Genomic DNA, 21899 nt, shown 5'->3' on the forward strand with positions numbered 1-21899 from the left:
AACACCCACCCAATTTGTTGAAAGGGTGCAGGAGTGTGGAGGAAAAAGGCGTGTGCAGCCAAAGTGAGCAGGATTTAAATCCCACTTGTCAGCGGACAAGCAGGAAGCTAAATCCTGTTTGGGCTTCAAGTGCCTGTTTGCATACATGCAAGACAGACCCTCCAAGTGTCCCTATTTTCCAGGGACAGTCCCGGATTTACAGAAGCTGTCCCAGTTTCTTATTTCATTCCAGAATGTCCTGCTTTTCCCTAGGATGTATCTATTTTCATCTGAGAAATGTTGGAGGGTGAAGTGTGGGTTGGTTCCCACAAGGCAAGGCACAGTGTTAACAGCAAGAACCTTTATTGAACCAACAGAACTGGACAACAGGGGCAAAGCAACTGCTTAGATACATTTTTTAAGGCCTGGGCCGCTCCCACTCCCAACATGATTGGCTGTCTAAACTTCCAAGCTGCGAATCATAACTCAGAGCTTAAGGGACAATAGCAGAGGCCTGAATCCTGAAGTGTTCTGTGATTGGATATCATGTATCGAATCAGAACACAAGGGCTCAGAATCCTTAGTCCAGACTCAAGCTCAGGCAAACACAGACCACTGAATAGGTAACAGAAGGTATGGAATAGGATGTCTCTATTTTCATCGGAGAACTATTGGAAGGTATGGCAAGGCAGAATTGAAGCCCACCCTCCTGCCCCATCAGTTGACATCACGGGTGATGTCAGCGGATTGACAAGTGGGTGTGGTTTGTGGGGAACGGTCTCACATGCAAAATTGGATTCGTGGCAGGCCAAGATTGACCCATGGACCAGAGTTTCCCCAACTCTGCTTTAAAGCACTCTTATACTACTTGACCAGTTGTGGCTTCCTTAAAAAAATTATGGGAGCCGTAGTTTGCTAAGGGTGCTGAAAGTCCTTGTTGTTGTTTAGTCGTTTAGTCGTGTCCGACTCTTCGTGACCCCATGGGCCAGGCACTCCTGTCTTCCACTGCCTCCCGCAGTTTGGTCAGACTCATGTTGGTAGCTTCGAGAACACTGCCCAACCATCTCGTCCTCTGTCATCCCCTTCTCCTTGTGCCCTCAATCTTTCCCAACACCAGGGTCTTTTCCAGGGAGTCTTCTATTCTCATGAGGTGTCCAAAGTATTGGAGCCTCAGCTTCAGGATCTGTCCTTCCAGTGAGCACTCAGGGCTGATTTCCTTCAGAATGGATTGGTTTGATCTTCTTGCAGTCCATGGGATTCTCAAGAGTCTTCTCCAGCACCATAATTCAAAAGCATCAATTCTTTGGCGATCAGCCTTCTTTATGGTCCAGCTCTCACTTCCATACATCACTACTGAAAGTCCTTAGGAGATACTAATAAAAACTTATTAGCCACAGGGAGGTTAGGCAGGCCTCGACCAGAGCCAGGGGGTTTTCGGCCATGGCCCCGATCTGGTGGAACGCTCTGTCACAAGAGACTAGGACCCTGCGGGACTTGACATCTTTCCACAGGGCCTGCAAGATGGAGCTGTTCCACCAGGCCTTTGACCCAGGCATAGTCTGACCATCCCCCCTCTCTCCTGTAATCTATGATGATTACAGGAACTCTAACCCAATGCTTGCCATTAATTTGATTCTGAATTGATTTTAGAATGTATTTCAGTTAATTCACTCTGTGATTTTATGTACATTATGCTATTTTTACTTGTTGTTAGCTGCTCTGAGCCTGACTTTGGCCGGGGAGAGCGGGATACAAATAAAATTATTATTATTATTATTATTATTATTATTATTATTATTATACAAAAGGAAGGAAGTCCACCCTCACAAAGCTACAGTTGCCAGTGCCCTTTTCTTACTACAGTCCCCAGGATTCTTTGAGAAAGGTCATGAGTGCTAAAGTGGCGTAGAAACAGTTTAAACATATGGGGCAGAAGCGATTCCATATTTACCTTACCATATAGGTGTGTGTGCAGGCAAAAGAGCTCCTCTATGCAAGGGGATAATTTGGCCCATTCAAGCAAGCTCCCTCATGTGTTCTGATGTGTGCATGTGCATGTGATGGAAACAGGTATACCACTACCTTTATTTCCAATGCTATACTGTTGCTTTCCTGCTTTACGCTAAGAATGCTTGCATGATACCTTCCCCTTCGGACTCTCCCTGGTCTCTCCACTCCTCCGCATCCTCCTCTCAGCTTGGGCCATGGTGTCGGATAGCAGGAGATCAGACAGAAGCCACAATTCAAAGAGCATTTCATGGATTGTCAATTAGAATCAGCCGCCACCGCGATAACTCTCAAAGACAACCTAATTAGCAATTCTTTGAACTGTACAAAAGTGGTCTTACTGGGTGCAAATGAAATTCATTTGACATGGAGTCAGTTAAAAGGTGACAAGACCTTCTTGTATTTCCAATAGATGAAACAACAACACAGGGAGCAAGAGAGAGAGAGAGAGAGAGAGAGAGAGAGAGAGAGAGAGAGAGAGAGAGAGATTTGACAACTCCTGCACTGTCGGAGGCAAGCCAACAAAAACACTACAATTTGCCCGAGACAATAGGAATTGATGTGGAAATGAATGGAAATCTGACGGCTCTTTACATTTCAGAGGGGGGGGGGTGAATCCATTGGTAAAAACTGTATGCATGTATACATGAGAGTCAGTCCATTTAATTTTTTTGGAATAATAGATTCTTCATAGAATTGTAGAGTTGGAAGGGACCCGAGGATCATCTAGTCCAACCCCCTGCAATGCGGGAATCTCAAATTAGTCATAGCTAAAGCCAATTCCAAATGAATAGGAGATTGATTTAAGCATTTATAGGCTACACTTATTATTATTAATTATTATTATTATTATTATTATTATTATTATTATTATTATTATTATTTGTACCCTGCCCATCTGGCTGGGTTTCCCCAGCCACTCTGGGCAGCTTCCAACAAAGATTAAAAATACATTAAAATGTCACACATTAAAAACTTCCCTGAACAGGGCTGCATATATGGTGAGTCTTTTAAAAGAGGACCCATGGAACATGTATACTCGGTATCCATGGGGCCACTTTTAAAGGACTCACCCTGTATACACACACACACACACACACACACACACATGCAATTGGTAGAGCATGAGACTCTTAATCTCAGGCTCATGGGTTTGAGCCCCACATTGGGCAAAAGATTCCTGCATTGCCGAGGGTTGGACTAGATGACCCTCATGATCCCTTCCAACTCTGTTGTTGTTGTTGTTTAGTCGTTTAGTCGTGTCTGACTCTTCGTGACCCCACGGACCAGAGCACGCCAGGCACTCCTGTCTTCCACTGCCTCCTGCAGTTTGGTAAAACTCATGCTGGTAGCTTCGAGAACACTGTCCAACCATCTTGTCCTCTGTTGTCCCCTTCTCCTTGTGCCCTCTATCTTTCCCAACATCAAGGTCTTTTCCAGGGAGTCTTCTCTTCTCATGAGGTGGCCAAAGTATTGGAGCCTCAGCTTCAGGATCTGTCCTTCCAGTGAGCACTCAGGGCTGATTTCCTTCAGAATGGATAGGTTTGATCTTCTTGCAGTCCATGGGACTCTCAAGAGTCTCCTCCAACACCAACTCTAACTCTAACCAACTTCCAACTCTACAATTCTCTCATTCTCTGATTATTTCTCTCTCTCTCTCTGATAGATATACATATGTTGCAGTGGGTGGCACTCAGCTAAGTTTCAATCAGCAGATCCACTGAAATTAATAAGCATGACTAGCTTTAAGTGGGTCTACTCTGAGTAAAAACTTAGTTGAATACAACACTAAGAGAGCAACCCTATATTGAGATCTACTGAGATAAACGGGTTAGGATCCAGGGGATCTCTGAACTATACCAGCTTAACTCCTTCATCCTTGATACAGCCAAAGCTTCACCAGAATATTTTCCTCCATCCCAGGACCCTTAAAGAGTCAGGGTGCAGATCCATGATACAAATTGGCATTTGGAGAAAGGCCATATCCCAGTACGTCCACACTGCATGCAGAAAGTGCTGGGTTCAAGCTGCAGCATCTCCAGGGAGACTCAGTCAAATGATTTCTGCCTGAACCCGTGGAACGTTACCACCAGTCGGTATAGAGAATGCTGAGCTACATGGAGCAATGCTCTGACTCAGTGTAAGGCAGCTTCCTGTTCATAATAATAATAATAATAATAATAATAATAATAATAATAATTTATTATTTATACCCCGCCCATCTGGCTGGGCCTCCCCAGCCACTCTGGGCGGCTTCCAAAAAATATTAAAATACTATAATACATCAAACATTAAAAGCTTCCCTAAACAGGGCTGCCTTCAGATGTCTTCTAAAAGTCTGGTAGTTGTTGTTCTCTTTGACATCTGGTGGGAGGGCATTCCACAGGGAGGGTGCCACTACCGAGAAGGCCCTCTGCCTGGTTCCCTGTAACTTGACTTCTCGCAGTGAGGGAACCGCCAGAAGGCCCTCGGTGCTGGACCTCAGTGTCCGGGCAGAACGATGGAGGTGGAGACGCTCCTTCAGATATACTGGACCTAGGCCGTTTAGGGCTTTAAAGGTCAGCACCAACACTTTGAATTGTGCTCAGAAACGTACTGGGAGCCAATGTAGGTCTTTCAAGACCGGTGTTATATGGTCTCGGCGGCCGCTCCCAGTCACCAGTCTAGCTGCCGCATTCTGGATTAATTGCAGTTTCCGGGTCACCTTCAAAGGTAGCCCCACGTAGAGCACATTGCAGTAGTCCAAGCGGGAGATAACCAGCGCATGCACCACTCTGGCAAGACAGTTCGCAGGCAGATAGGGTCTCAGCCTGCATACCAGATGGAGCTGGTAAACAGCTGCCTTGGACACAGATTTGACCTGTGCCTCCATGGACAGCTGTGAGTCCATGATCCTATGCATTAATTTATAAAGTAGCTTCTGGGCAAATTACGAGAGCAGGTCGGTGGAGTCTCAATGGGACTGAAATTTGCAGTCCTCCCAATTACTCTGTAAGCAAAGTAATAATAATAGTAAGAAATTAAGGGGGGAAATTAGGAATTCCAGGAGGCCCAAGCCTTGGAGCCCTAGGGTCACCCCCAGAGTGACAACCCTGATGACCAGCCTCGGTCAAATGGGCCTTTTAAAAATCCATCAGCTCACTCCAGGAAAGCTGTGATACTTTTTCAAAGGAGCATCTCTCTGTCTCTTTTCTACAGTAAATGCTTGGGTGGTTCTGTCCCAGTAATTTGGCTTGTCTTACCTTTGGGGCTTTCTATAATAATCCAAAGGCCCTGGGGCAAGTTTCCCGTGTTCGGAACAGGAGGGTAATGCACACAATGAAGATGTACAGTCAAAGGCTTTTGCATGGGGCTTGTATTTCCAGAGAGGGGGAAAGAGAGAGAGAGAGGTGCTGTTCTTTTCCGGTAAGGTTCATCATTCCTTTAGCTAAGCCTGCCTACCAGCCCATCTCCAATTGCCATTGCAGGCTCCTAGCACTTCGCTTAAGCAGTTCCATGTATTTTATTTTCGCGGGGGTTGGCCTGGAGACAAAACCATCCATTCAAATCAATAACCATCAAAGAGCAATTGTTGACTGAGCCAGCATCTTCCCCTTCAGACCAAAAATCCCAGTGGGAGCAGCAAGGCAATATTTCTTGTTTGTTTGTTTGTTTGTTTGCCAGCTCTTTTTGTGTGTGTGTCGAAATTCAGATCGGATGCCTGCTAGCATGCAATCCCACTCTGTCTCTTGCCACCTTGTGGCTGTGTGAGGCCACTACAATGGATTGCTTTGCAATGCATCGCTTAAACGGGCGTCCTAATTGGGTGAGCAATGCAGGGGTGTTGCTGCTCCCCTTCATTTCTTGGGTCTGCGTACATGCCAGTTATTAGAATGCATGAAATGGAACCTCATCCCATTACAAGAGCCCAAAAACGTGCATCTAGTCAAACATCCTGTTCTGAGATGCTTCTGTTAAGAGCACAGACAGAGCCTGAAGGGAGGCATCAACTTCCAGGGTTTCTGATATATACTGGTTCTGAATCTGGAGGTTGCCCATAGCTTTTGTCATGAATAGACCTAAGCCCTGTTCCTGCATTATTTGCTTATAGGACACAACCGTGTTTACTTGGAGAGTGGACAGACTTTGAGCCCCACCAACCCTCCTTTTCCAGACAAATTGGTGTTGCCTTTGCTTGTTGGAAGAAAAACACCTTCGTGAAAACTCTTGCTCATGCTTAGGGCACCTGTGTGGTTAATACACCTGACCAGGGGTGCCAACTAGAATACAATATTGGAGGAGCCCTGCCCCGTATAATCGTTCACAAGCAAAGCACATGAACACCATTTGAATGACAATGCCTATCAACTGGGAGGGGCTGGCCCCATCAAATGTTTTATTGGGGGAGGCAAAGGGACCATGGCCCCTGGGAGTTGGCTCCTATGCACCTAATTGTGTAGGTGTCCCAAATGCACAGAGGTCCTACATCAAGTGTTAGGAAACTTTGGCCCTCCAGATGTTCTCTGCAGCAGCTCCCATTAGCACCATGAAGTTTGCACATAGGAGCCTCTCTTCAAAGGATTTCAGGCAACACACAGTTTGAAGGAGGAATTTGATGTGAACCAAGCTATCCTAGTGCTGGCAGGTGGATCTTGTGCAGACAGAGAAGGCAACACATCAGCATCCTAGCAGAGCTCCATTACCAAGAAGTGTTTGCGGGTGGCGGGTGGCGCTGTGGATAAAACCTCAGTGCCTAGGACTTGCTGATCGTAAGGTCGGCAGTTCGAATCCCTGCGGCGGGGTGAGCTCCCGTCGTTCGGTCCCAGCTCCTGCCCACCTAGCAGTTTGAAAGCACCCCTAAAAAAAGTGCAAGTAGATAAATAGGTACCGCTTTATAGCGGGAAGGTAAACGGCGTTTCCGTGTGCGGCACTGGTGCTGGCTCGCCAGCTGCAGCTTCGTCATGCTGGCCACGTGACCCAGAAGTGTCTTCGGACGGCGCCGGCTCCTGGCCTCTTGAGCGAGATGAGCACGCAACCCTAGAGTCGGTCACGACTGGCCCGTACGGGCAGGGGGGGTACCTTTATATCTATTTAGGGGGCAGTGAGTATGGAAGACTTGATTTGTGCAACACTCCTCCACTCTCCAGAGTTCATCAGGGAACACATCACAGGGCCCAAGGAGCCACTCAAGCCATTCAGCAATGGAAGGTTGTTGCAGAGGTGCCCTTCACTCAAGGGCACCTCTGCTTTCTGCAGATAATCACCCCAATCAATTTACCAGCCCACAGTAAACCTTGGCAGCATACCATCCCTGTACTTCTAAATTTTCACATAGCCATGACTAGCACCCATCAATGAAAAGGTCATCCATGGAGTCAGCAGCTGTGATTGCAAAGGTGCAACCCAGCCCCAGGGGTGGGGTGGTTTTTTTGGGGGGGTCCCAGACAGGCTGCCGTTGGTGCCCCCAGAATTTTAATTAGGTGGAACTCACGTTTTAGATAAATAAAGGCTGCATTTCCACCTCCATCACTATAATTCTTTTAATTAACCTTCCAAGCAAGCAATCCAATCAGCAGAATTTCCTCCCGCAAGCTGTTTTTCCTTCCCTTCCCCCCCCCCCCCGTTGAAGAAAACTTGTTCGCCTGCTCCCAAGACAGACCAAAGGATAATCTCCTCTTTCACTTACTTTAATATCCACTAGTCACCCATTTATCTCTCCGACATGATTGAAATTGGCCTGGGCATCTCTCAGCAGGCAGCGCGGGTGAGTAATATACACACAGGGCTCTTCTCGGCGGGGGCAAGAGTTCAGCTCCAAAAATGTAAAGCATGTACCTGATTTTCTTAAGTGCTGACCTACCAATTAATTCCGGGGCAAGTTCAGGGTGCTCAGAGCTCCCAGATGCTGAGAAATGGATTTCCTCTCTTCCTATGCTGAAAAGTGGGATGGGTACATTTATGTTTTGGAAGTGCTGGTGGGTCACAGAGTTATCTAACACAGAGGTAGAGAACTGGCCGGATTTTTATCTTCCTTCATCTTCTGTGGACCAAGTTTGACAGGAGGGTGTGGCTGCCCACCTGCCAATCACCTGTCATCACAATGACTTCAGGTAACCCATTTTCTTGCAATGCACAGGGCTCTGTGCAAGCAACACCCATCGGCTTCAGAAGACCCACACAGGGTACGATGCTCACAGGTGCCACTGATCAGCAGGTGGGCAATTCCTGGAAACCTTCTTTGACCCAGCCGTGTCTTAACATGCCCAGCACCTGAGACCTTATATGATGTTATGTGTTGTGCAGGGGGCATGGTTTGGCCAAAGGTGAACTTGTGGCTCCGTAAGGCCTGTGGGCTGGAAGTTCTCCACTATTGATATAACACATCTACCCAGAAAGGGAAGTATTTTCTTGGCTTACAGCCTGATCCTAGGCATCTTTACTCAGACGTAAGTCCATTGTATTCCATGGGTCTCACATCCATGTAGGTATCTATGGTTCTGTCATCTACACCATACTTTGAATTGCTGGCTATTATTTATTTATTGGATTTATATGGTGCCTTTTTGTCACCCAAGGGGGTTTACAATTTGAAAATGCTAAAGCCAATGCATTATATATAAAGCCAGGGGTGGATCTCCTATGAAACTAATGAAGCTTACCTTTCAGGGCCCCTAATCCCAGAGGGGGTCCAGAAGTGACTTTAGTCTACATTGCTTAACAAAGTTGGGTCGCGCTGTGGGTTAAACCACAGAGCCTAGGGCTTGCCGAGCAGAAGGTTGGCGGTTCGATTCCCCGCAATGGGGTGAGCTCCCGTTGTTCGGTCCCAGCTCCTGCCAACCTAGCAGTTTGAAAGCACATCAAGGTGCAAGTAGATAAATAGGTACCGCTCCGGCGGGAAGGTAAACGGCATTTCCGTGCGCTGCTCTGGTTCGCCAGATGTGGCTTAGTCATGCTGGCCACATGACCCAGAAGCTATATGCTGGCTCCCTTGGCCAGTAAAGCGAGATGAGCGCCGCAGCCTGAGAGTCGGCCACAACTGGACCTAATGGTCAGGGGTCCCTTTACCTTTTACCTATTTGCCTAGCTTCTGACAACTAGATGGTGAAATAGTCTGTGAATGCTTATTGTGCAACCTCAGGGGTCCCTTTACCTTCACCTTACTCAAATTGATTAATTTTTTGTTGTGTCTATTTCAACAATCCCAAAGTTTGAAAGTCTGAAAAAGATGGTAGCAGTTACTCGGACTTCACTGCTGGTTGCGAAGGGGCCCCCATGATAGTTCAAGCTTCAGGGCCCCCAAAAGGTAGGTTGCCACTGCATAAAACATAGAGTGGCAGAATCCTCTCGGGCCAAGACATGTCAATGTGTGTGTCTTAGCCTGGGGTCCCTCATTTCTGTCTTTCATCCAGGCACGGGGGCCTTTAAGCATCCCCAGGAAAGACAGTTTAGGTTAAGAGTCAATCCTGCTTTCCAGGGAACTCTGGGAACTGTAGTTCCGTGACAACAACTCTCAGCACCCTTAATAAACTACAGTTCCCAGAATTCTATGAGGGAAGCCATGACTTTTGAAAGTGGTATGGTGCTGCTGTAAATGTATATTGTACTGCGGAACCTAGACCTAGATTTTAGCCTGATCGCTAATTGGCCATCTGGGCAAAGTCTTTCAGTGTTGGTGTATCACGATGGCTATAGTCTGCCATATGAAGCAACCCTACTTCAAAGCAAATTCTACAGAGTTCTAATGTTAACATCTGGTAGGGACCCCAGTCCTCCTTTCAAACCATCTGCCTGGAGTAGAACGGAAAGTTTTGCTCTATTTGTTTACTACAGCTATAAAATCGAGACTCACAGCTCATCTTGTCTGAGAGCACATCTACAAATGCATTACAAGCAATGGGTAGGCTTAATCTGTTTTCATTATATCTCTACCCATTAAAAAGCTGAGAATACATTATATATCATGTGATCGATAAAGTGAAATGACTCGCATTTCAATATTTGGAATTTATTTCTACTCGGAGCCATAAAATATTTTGCAACTTCAGATTTTATTTTATTTTTAAAAATCATGATCTGATGATTTCAGGGCAAGTTGCATCATAAAATGTTTTGTATCTAAATGAAAAAAATGTAATCTTTTCGTAAAGGCTGGGGGGAAAGGTAGTTGAAGCCTCCCACGCTTATGAAAAGCACTTTTACAATCCCATATTGAGATCAAATGCACCCTAATTATGTATTTCTTAAATAAATAAATAAAAGGAAATGTGTTTGACAGTCACCAATTTACTGAGCTATCTGAAAAAATATGTGACATTGTGTTAAGATTTATTGCAAACAGTGCTGATTCACAACCACGTCCATGAGTTTTCTGAAAAAGTTCAAAGAGTTATACTGTATTTAAAATCTAAAATGGGTGAAGTTCCTGGGAGACCATATTGGAGAAGGGCTGCAGAGGTCAAGCAGGGAGAACTCTGAGAATTTAGAGAGGTGTCAGCTCTCTAGAGACTGAGGGCAAAGACAAATATTGTAAATATACTAGCACTAGTAATGGTTTGTATTAGGCCCATGCATGGACACCCTGATGGACCCTGTGCCCCAATCTGTGGTCCATTGATTCAACCCATCTTCCTCCCTGCTGAGTTCTCCAAGAGCAATACTGAGACTAAGGGGAAGGAAACTGATAGTCCAAGTGTCACCTCTTGGACTGGTTGTAAGTAGGAATTCAGACAAGTGGGATCTAGTCGAGTGCAGACTGTGGTTGGTGGGGCAGTGCCCCTTCCATCCTAATAAACCAGCCTCCACTGCTCGTTATACAGGTTTCCATCATATGCTGAAGACACACCTCTTTATTATGACCTTTAAGGTGCGCTGGGTTCTGCCTAACATTGGGGGGCTCAGTGCATGTGCGTGACATAACAAGCATGACACACATGATATCACAAGCTTGGAGGAGGCCTGACGGGGCCCAGCTTCCTCCAAAAGACCTGCTGGGGCCTAGTCACAGCCATGGGAGGGCCCGACAGACCTGGCTGCTGCCACAGGAGGACCCTACGGGGCCTTTCACACCCACAGGAGGGCCCAATGGAGCCCGCTGCTACTGCAAGAGGGCCCGATGGGGCCCGTCCGACTGCAGAATATTGAGGGGGCCTGGCCCCCTCATTGAATTTTTTTGGGGGGGGCTTAGCCCCCATAACCCCACATAGATAGCACACCTGAGACCTTTGAAAGTTATGATTTGTGTAGTTTTTGTGGTACCACCTCTGTCGTTTGATACACATTCTTCAGTTTGTTTTTGATTGTTTTACTGGATTTTAATGTAACAAGATTATACAGTGGTACCTCAGGTTAAGAACTTAATTTGTTCTGGAGGTCCGTTCTTTTTTTTTTTTTAATAATTTTTATTAACTGGCCAATCACATCAAATTAAATCACATCACATAATTCCAAATTACAAAGCCAATTTTTTAAATTTTGTTGGGGGAACCCATACTTCAAGATCCAAAGGGGGATTCAAATCATCTTCTTATTACTGCGTTAATGTCCAAATCAGTCCCAATCAGTCCAGACAAAGTTCATAATTCTATCCAGTCTTATCTTGGTGTTTCCACATCATATCTTGTTCATATAATTTCTATTTTTCCTTTACGATCTCTTCTGTTAGTCTCCTTAAGCCGATAAGCAAAATAATAATCCTGTGTGGATTTCCCGTTCCTCCACTAAGTCCAGATGGTTTCCATATATCTCCTTCGTAGACAGCATCGCTCTTTCCATCATGAATTTGGCATTTGTCGCTCTTAAGTCCCACCGAGGAGTTGATCCACAATATGTAAACAACTCTATTTCTCTCTTTCTCCACCCAGACCCAAGAGCTCCAACAATGCCTCCCAAAATGGCGACGGCATTTTTAACTGCGTCATTCCAAAACTCTTAGCTTTCCAGCTTCATCTTGAAACATTGCTTTGGTTCGAAAGTTTATCTCCACACAGCCTTAAATCCACAGCTTAAGTCCTTAGTTTCTGACTCATTAGGGGAGGGGATTCTTGTTAAATCACATAAGAAAAAGGAAGGCAGGTTTTTTCCCCCCTCCCCCCTCAGTCATTTGTCATACCGTATCTTGACGTATCTTCTCATATTTTATTCTTGTCTTGTTATCAGAGATCTCTTCTGTCAGCAGTCTTTACTCCCCTTTTTCCTTGAAGCATGTGCAATTTATCTCGTCCAAATTGTTTCTTTTGAAGATGCTTGCAACTAGCGGCGCGAATCAGGGACGGCGTCCAGGAGTGCCGGAATCCCACAGGAGGACTTTGTGCCTAGTGCCCCCACCCCCACAAATTCGGGGGTAGTATAAGGCACAGCAGGCAAGGGCCGTCCCCCCCACAATCCTGGGGGGGGGGTTAAGGAGGCTAATTACCCCCATCATAGCCTCCAAATTACCTCGTGTGGGTCGGAGAGATGTCATTGTCAGCCATCTTCTGATGCGCCACCTAGTGGCCCCCCCCGGAGGTCCGTTCTTAACCTGAAACTGTTCTTAACCTGAGGTACCACTTTAGCTAATGGGGCCTCCTGCTGCCGCCACACCGCTGCCATGCAATTTCTGTTCTCATCCTGAAGCAAAGTTCTTAACCCGAGGTACTATTTCTGGGTTAGCGGAGTCTGTAACCTGAAGCGCCTGTAACCTGAAGCGTCTGTGGCCCGAGGGAGCACTGTAGTGCCAAAACTTGCTTCTGGGATCTGCTGAGTTCTATGAAGGCAACCGTGAGACTAGGGAGGAGGAAACTAACAAGCAGTGCCACCCCCTGGACTTGATGTACACAAGACAGCAGACAGATGAGATTGACTCGTCGAGGTTGGTAGGGCACTGCCCAACTTTTTAGATCAACCTCCGCTATCCCAGGAGGGCATGATCAGAACCCCCAAAAGAAAACTACATAGGCATGAGGATATCATTTTTAAAAAAATAATCACAACACAAGAGCACCTCATAATTCCAGCGAACATAGGTAGGAGGAGAAATGGGTTGCAACAGCTTCAACATGAAGAACAATATGAAAAGATGGAAGGTGGCAGGCTCTCCTGCCCTGAGGACACAGCAGCAGTTTCCCTGTTTTATGTCTAGTGACAGCACTGTCCAAATGGGCTCAACTTATCGACTGGACAGCAATCATAGGCAAGCCAACACTTGCATTCCGTACACTGGCAGGGATGGAGGAAATGAAGGCCAATGTTTATGCATGTCGCCGCTGAATTTCTGAGCTCTCCCCTCCAGCATAACACTGCAAACCCATCTCCTGCACAGCAGGGACAATTATACATGAGTTCTAAGTTTCCTCTTCTGGGGGGAATATCAGGAGAGCAGGACTCATTAAAATGAATGAGCACCTGTTGCTGATGGAATGTTGAGACTGGCAAAAGCTGAAGGTCTTCCACACACACTGCCCCTTTCAGCACAGAGTGTATTGTTCATTGTGTTTCCAAAGCATTTGTGCAAATTTCTTTTTCCCCACCCCTTGATTTTTGCTGCAGTCATATTTCCTAGGCCATCCACTAGAGATACATTCTAAATTTCACAAGAGGTTTTTCTTATTGTTTTGTAAGGGATGTTATAAAGAGCAAAGGGGTTGTTTCATTGCCTAGTTTAATGATGGGTGATTATGTTTCAATGGAATGATAAATGTGCATTTTAATTATGGATGGAATTTGGTTTTGTACTTGTAAAGCACTTAGGAGCCTGCTTTTGCATTAAGTGGTGCACAAACCCAAAAATGACAAGGATAAAATAAAATGTCGTCATCATCACACACACCACCACCCTGTTACCTACACATTTTATTGAATTTGTCATTATGTAAACTTTGTCATGCCAAAACATTAAACAAATTCAAGCTTCACTAATGTTTCGTGAAATGACATAAATGCATAAGAATTCAAGAAGGAAGGAAATGTGGGGGGATGGGATAGGGAGGAGGACATGTTGTTAACTTCATATAATCCCACCGCTACTAATGTGGATGAGAAACAACTCAACGGTCCACCACATAAACCAGGTTTCGCATATATGGTATCTTCCAGACATAGCTGATGAGAGTTGCCATCCAAAACATATAGCGGGCACCAGTTTGGTGAATGCTGACGTACTCTTACCCACTCTTTGAAGCCACATGATAATCATATCAAAAATTTATGATTTTCCAGCATGGATGGTGATTTTATATGGGAAAAAGCATATTTATTTTTTAAAACATTTATGAACTACACACACACACCATAATGTTGGCTATTTGCAGTTTAGTAGCGCTGCAGAGAGCTTGCTGGGGAGACCATGCATTAAAAAGGGACTCAAAAATAACTTTGATTGTCACCTGGAACTTTGATTGCAATTTGATTGTCACCTGGAACATATTGAAATACAATCATTTCATCAGCAATTAGTTTCTTTACAAACTGTAAACGTAATCTTAAGACTCTAGTGTGCTGCGTATTGGTCTCTGAACACAGGATAGCAAGTCCGCTCTGGGAATCGAGGTAAACTTTTACTGGTAGTGTTACTTGCATCTGTAGGTCTGCAAATACTTGCAGATACCAATCCACATCACGAGTGGCCTGAACGCATGCACATAATTCACTCTCTGTTGTGGAGAGACAAATAATGGTTTGTGTCTGGGACTTCCATTCAAATGGACAACCGTTATAACAAAACACCATACCAGACACACCCCTGCAATTATTTTGTTCCACTGCATGAGATGCATCGCAGAAAATTTCAAAACCTTTGTCAATACATGTTGTAAACTGCAACCTATAATGTTTAGTATGTTTAAGGTACATTACCACTCTTAAGAGCAGAGAAACATTGTGTAGTAGGCTCTTCCACAAATTTTGCCAGAAAGTGAAAAGCATAAGTTATATATCGTCTTGAGATTCTTTGAATGAAATTTAGCTTGCCTATAGCAGAACGATACAAAGTTTTGTTAGGAAATGGCTTATCTTCACCTGTAAAGGTGAAACCACACACCATAGGCGTTTCCTTCCCATTTGCATTTTCTAAATTTAGCATTTCAACAAGATCATCAATTTTTGCAGTTTGATGAACCAGAAAAGATCCATTTTTGCCTTTCTCAATTTGCATGGATAAGTAATTTTTAGCTATGCCTAATTCCACCACATCAAATTTCTTCTGTAACTGTGATACTACCTGTTCATATTCCTCTTTAGTTTTTGTAGATATTAACACGTCATCTACATACACACATATTTTTGTTACAGAGTTTGCCCTTTCCTTTATGAACACACAATTGTCTGCCTTTCCTTGTGAAAAACCAATATCCAGCAATTCTTTTGCTAAAGTTTGGTGCCAATTCCTTCTACTTTGGTGCAGACCATAAAGGGATTTATTTATTTGCATACCAAACCTTCAGCGGCGTTTATACCTTCAGGGACACACATAAAAATTTGTTCTTTTAAATCTGCAAACAAATATGCAGTTTTTATATTTGGTGGTAAACAGAATGTCCACATTGTGATGCATCTTTTAACAAAAGCTTAACTGTTTCATAGTTTACACTTGGTGAATAACACAAATCATAATCTTCGCCTGGAATTTGTTGAAAACCCCTAGCAACTAATCTAGCCTTGTACCTTACAACTTCATTTTTGTCATTCATTTTAACTCTATAAACCCATTTTGAATCAATAAGTCTCATATCTGGGGTTTGTAGCACAAGAGACCAAGTGTTATGCTCTTTTAAAGAAGCTATCTCAGAGTTCATAGCTTTATACCAATTCGCAGCTTGGTGCTTAGGTAAATTCTGAACATCATTGTAGCTTTTTGGCTCAAAAACCGCCTTATTGGCATACACAGTATTAAAATGTTCACCTGCAAAACGTTGTGGCTTCTGCCTCTTTCTATCTGAACGTCTCAGTCCGGAAGGAGAGTCACACTCCTCAGACTTAATGGGACTAAGTGAACTACTAGTTTCAGGTTGTAAATCATCACTGTCAGATTGAAGAGATGCCTGTTGGCTAAGCTCACGGTCAGAAAACTCAAGAGAATCTAACCTCCCCTCGGGTGCCTGTGACTTTAAATCATCAAACAAATTATCAGATTCAACAGGCTTTTCGTCTTTTTCCATTAATTCAGAAGCACCATTTCCTGCTGCTGCTGCTGCTTCCTCTACCTCTTCTTCCTCAGTATTATCTATACCGTTGGTATCTTGGAAAACAGCAACTCCATTCCAATTTACAGTTTGTATCATGTTTCTGGTAATATGAAATTTGCCAGTTGCTGGTATGTAAATTCTGTACACCCCCTGCTGGTAGCCCATTAATTTGCCCTGAACACTACGCTCACCCAATTTCTGTTTAGCGGGATAATGCATAATTACATCTGAACCCCAAATGCATAGGTATTTCAGATTAGGGCGTTTTTTAAACAGCTTCTCATAGGGGGTGACATCTAAACCAGAATGATAACTGCGATTTTTAACAAAGCAAAAGGCATTGAGCGCTTCAGCCCAAAAGACTTTGGGCAGATTAGCATCGTGCAGATAAGTTTTAACCCCTGCCTGCAAGTCACGCTGCACAACTTCAACAAGCCCATTTTGCCAGGGACTTCGGGGGCAAGATAACTCATGAGTAGTCCCCTGCGCTTCCAGGAATTTCTCAAAATCCTCAGAAACAAATTCCCCGCCCCGTCAGAAAACAGGTTCTTAATTGGTTTGTTAAAGTGTGTTTTTACCCAGTTGCAAAAAACTTTGTACTTCTCAAATGCTTGGGACTTCTCAGCTATTGCATAAGTCCAACAATATCTACTATACTGGTCTATGAGAGTAAGCCAGTACTTAGAACCTCCTAATGATGGTGGGAGTGGCCCAACTAAATCACAATGTACACGCTCAAATGGCTCAGTTACTTTCCTATCTGAGCACCTACCCTTGCGTGCAACCTTAATCTTATTCTTGCAACAAGATAGACATTGCATAAAGAACTTACATGGTTTTAAGTTGAGGCCATTAACAATATTCTTTGTCTTAATTACATCAGCAAAATTCAGATGTCTTAGAACTCTGTGTGCCTCATGGACACACCCAGAATGTGGCTTTACATTCCTCAACCCCTGGCTTGACTGTGCTGCTCTGCAATTTATAGGCGATTGTGAGTAGGTGTGAAAATACAGTCTATATAAACCATCAGATTCCCGGGCATACAATAGACGTTTGTTTGCATCGAAAAACTCACACATTGACTTTAAGAAACGCACAGTTATGCCTTGACGAGCAAAGCACCTTACTGACAATAAATTGTCCACTGACGGGCAGTAAATGCAGTTTGCTATTGTAATGTTTAAAGAGTCAAGTTTAACAGTACCCCTGCCAAGCGACTGCAAGACTTGTGAATTGGCTAAATGTACATTACCAATTTCCTCTTCGAAAGAAATAAACAAACTTCGATCGTTGCAAATGTGCCGAGATGCTCCTGAGTCCACAATAAAAGAATTCTACTTGGCACCTTTAATTCTTTTACGATCTGTAGTCCGAGCGTGAAAAGCTCGTGGCTCGTTTCTGTCTTTACGGTACGATGTCGGCTGCTGGGCTGACGACCGTGACTGACGAACAGAAACAGACTTGGAAGTACTTTGCTTTCTTTTGGCTCTGCAGTCCTTTGCAAAATGTCCTTGCTTATTGCAGAACCAACAACACTTGGCAGCTTTAAATGCAGTCGTATCACCACAAGTTTGCATATGGCGTTCCTCATTATTTCTGGAAATAGGAGTGCTTATGGCACAAGCCTCCCTTCTATCCAGCTCGCCCATTAATCTTGCCGTTACCCCTTCCACAGTTAATTGTGCTGGTGGAACAGCAGATATCTGGCTAGCTATGCCATCAAAGTCCTCATTAAGGGAACAAAGAATGATAAAAACATACTGAATATCAGGTATCTCCATGTCCCTTCGAATTAATTCGCAGCATATTGCCTCCAGACGTCTCAAGTGTGCTGCCAAATCACCACCAGGCTGCAACTTCGTCTGGTACAACTGCTTGAAAAACGTCAATGCAGACGCTGACTCTTTTCTAATATGCACTGCTGCAAGACTGTCCCACATTTCTTTGGCAGTTTTCTTATTTCTTATATAGACTACTTGCTGGTCACTGACTGCCAAATTAATTATCGCCCTGGCTTTTGCATCTCCTTTCGACCAAGCATTAGTTACAGGGTCAGGAGGGTCATCAGTTACATAGGTCCATACTTCTCTAGAGGTCAAAAGTGCCTCCACCCGAAAAGACCATAAACTATAGTTCTCATCTGTTAGCTGTGGGAACATCAGAGCCTTCTCGGCTTCTGAAACCCGGTCAACCATTCTGGAACTCTTCCAGACCCACAGAACTACGCCAACAGGAGAAGGAGTTTTCAAACCTCTCTCAGAGTCCAAAAATATGCAGTCATCCACTCAGCAGCTGGGCCCATAACCAAAGATGTTGGCTATTTGCAGTTTAGTAGCGCTGCAGAGAGCTTGCTGGGGAGACCATGCATTAAAAAGGGACTCAAAAATAACTTAAACAAGGTTTTAGTAACAAAAACAAAAACTCCATTTACACTAAATGCATCAACAACAACCAGACCCAACCACCAACCCATCCCCCAGGGTAATGGGAGAGCTAGGTGCTGCTCCTTATATACTACACCAAATTGCTGACACAGCTTAATCAATGCAACTCAGCAGCACCTGCTATGTTTCACAGCTGTAAAGCTGGGTCTCGTTATTTTCCTCTGGCCCTTGCTCTGGCCCCTTAAAGACATACACATCGGGTGGAACAATGATGAACCTTTACATTTAAAGAAACCATTCAACACATAAAAACAGAAATATTGAAGTAAATGAAAACAGAGATTCAGGTATATACACCCTAATTCAAGATGCTGGTTTTTACTTGCCATGTTCTTTATCTTTGATGGGGAACCACTAGCCTGTGTGCCAGTACTTTGAGAACCAAAGACTGGTGGAGCAATTCTAGTGCCTGGGAAGCCCTTATTACTGGAAGAGATGCTTCAGACTGTTGGATCACCAGTTATGCACAGAAGCGCAGGTCCCTACCTCAACAGCTTTACCATTGAGCTTTGAGGAAGGGACATATCTCAGTGGTAGCACATCTACTTTGTATGCCGAAGGTCCCAGATCCAGTCCCTGGCATCTCCAGGTAGGGCTGGAAAAGATCCCTGTCTGAAATCCTGGAGAGCAGCTGTCAGTCAGTTTCAACAAAACTGAGCAAGATGGACCAATGATTTATGGCAGTTTCCTATTTGCCTAGGGACAGGGGTGGCGCTGTGGTCTAAACCACAGAGCCTAGGACTTGCCAATCAGAAGGTTGGAGGTTCAAATCCCCTCGACAGGGTGAGCTCCCGTTGCTCGGTCCCTGCTCCTGCCAACCTAGCAGTTTGAAAGCATGTCAAAGTGCAAGTAGATAAATAGGTACCGCTCCGGTGGGAAGGTAAATGGCGTTTCCGTGCGCTGCTCTGGTTCGCCAGATGTGGCTTAGTCAGGCTGGCCACATGACCCAGAAGCTGTATGCTGGCTCCCTTGGCCAGTAAAGCGAGATGAGCGCCGCAGCCCGAGAGTCGGCCACGACTGGACCTAATGGTCAGGGGTCCCTTTACCTTTTACCTATTTGCCTAGCTTCTGACAACTAGATGGTGAAATAGTCTGTGAATGCTTATTGTGCAACCTCAGAAGCCAACATAAGGGTTCTTGCTACCTAATCTGGTAATATGCAGATCTATGCAAATGTGTCATTTCTCCTTTGTATGTGATTTGGAGGTTTCCCTCCTCCTCCTCCTCCTCTTCCTCCTCCCCCTCCCTCTCTCCCCCCCCCTCTCCCCTTTGTTACATACAGATGCATTAGTTCACACACCTCTCCAAAAATGTCCTTCCCTGTCTCTCTGATGGCTGTTTTGGGTGACAATTTAATATTTTGGAGTCCTGCAGCTCTCGCTTGCTGACTGTCCAAATGACAGCCATTCATCCACTGTGCCTGCACTAAAGTGCTTTTATCATTTCAAAAGTTGAAGCCTTCTCCCCCGCATAGTACCGGTAAATATTGTCCACTGCAACATATCAAAGGCCTTGACCATATTCACAGGTTGTTGTTGTTGTCTCTGTAAAGCAAGTAAGTCTATTCTAGAAAAGTGTATGTCAAGCTTTGAGAATACTGTCTGTCAAATTTTTCTCCTCCTGTTCTCTTCTTCCAGGTAACCGCAATGCTTTGTGATGTTAGTACTTACATCTAGACGAATGAGATGCCCATCAAATGGTGAGTACATATAGAAAGAGCAGCATGCCCACACAAAAATTTGGTCCTTAGTGGCAAGGCATGCTTAATCTTAGAGGCATTTGCCTGGTTTCTTATTGTGATGTGTGTTGGTTGTTAGGTACTACTACATAAGGATCCCGGGAGGGAGTTCAAGGCACAAGGCAATCCAGAGAAAAGTTGCAGCTCTTTAAGGAAGCAGAAGAGGCTTTGGGGAGGCTGAAGATGGGAAGGATCAAAGGTCGCTGGTAGGGCTATGTATGCTTTGAGCTGAGCCAAGAGCAGAGGCCCTTTGGGGGACAGTTTCCCTTAGCTGCTGCTAAGGCTGTGAAATAGATAGAAGTGTTCACCCATTCAGGGTGAGGGTAGGAAGAACTTGCTTCAGGAAGTCATCATATTGTCCAGTATGATTGACTGCGTGGCCTTCATCACAATCCCTACATGGTCCAATGGTAAGTTTTGAAGCACAGGAGCCCATCATGACAGTCGCCGTAGTCATGCTCCCAGGAAGAGCCCAGAAATTCAGGTAGTTGGGCTGTCTGTTATCACACAAAATAAAATAAAATAATAAAATTTCTTCCAGTAGCACCTTAGAGACCAACTAAGTAAGCTATTGGTATGAGCTTTCGTGTGCATGCACACTTCTTCAGATACCAAGTGTGCATGCACACGAAAGCTCATACCAATAACTAACTTAGTTGGCTCTAAGGTGCTACTGGAAGAAATTTTATTATTATTATTTTATTTTATTTTGTTTTGTTTTGACTATGGCAGACCAACACGACTACCTACCTGTAACTGTTATCACACAGCTTTACATAGCACAGTATGCAGCATCTTAGGACCAGCTGATGGTTATAAAATAGCGATCTGGTAAAGGGTTGCATAGTAGTTGTTGCCGGACTGCAGTCCTATGCATAAGTTACCTGTGAGTAAACTCCATCGATGCTTCCCTATGGCTGCATATGTTCAACTTGCAAAACACATTGATCTTTTAAGAAAAGATCTACAGGCCGCTGAAACTTAACCTTTAGCTTTTAATTAGAAGTGCAAATAATCTTGCAAAGGAGTGTTGCCATTTAAACTACCAGCATGAAATCAGAACCCCATCGGACCAAATAATTATGCTGCCCCTGCTTTGTTATATTTTCCTTATTCTCCGACTTCCTCTATTTTAATCTTTCACAAACAACGGTGAAACTTGAACACCTTGCTATCACCTAATTTAAATTCTAGAGGAAGGAGTGTCCAGGGATTATTCTAGTGCTCCCGCAGATGTTGTCACTGGTTCTGCAATGGAAAGAAAAATCCTGGAGTTGTGGTTCTGTCTTACTTTCCCCCATTCCTGCTTCACTGCGCCACTGCCAGGGAGACTGAGGGAGACTGTTCCGCTGTCAAACAGCTCCTACTCTCAAAGAGTACTTCCTGATGTTTAGTTGAATTCTCCTTTCTTGTAACTTGGAGCCATTGGTTTAGGTCCTACCCTCCAGAACATGAGAAAACAAGCTTGTTCCTTCTTCTATGCGCAAACTCCTTAGCTATTCATATCTCCTTGAGAACAGCTTTCATCTACCCACTTTCTCCACACAGTGCATAATTTTATTGGTGCTGTGGGTTAAACCACAGAGCCTAAGA

This window comes from Podarcis filfolensis (assembly GCF_964270895.1).
Source record: "Podarcis filfolensis genome assembly, chromosome: 4".
Taxonomy (NCBI): domain Eukaryota; kingdom Metazoa; phylum Chordata; class Lepidosauria; order Squamata; family Lacertidae; genus Podarcis; species Podarcis filfolensis.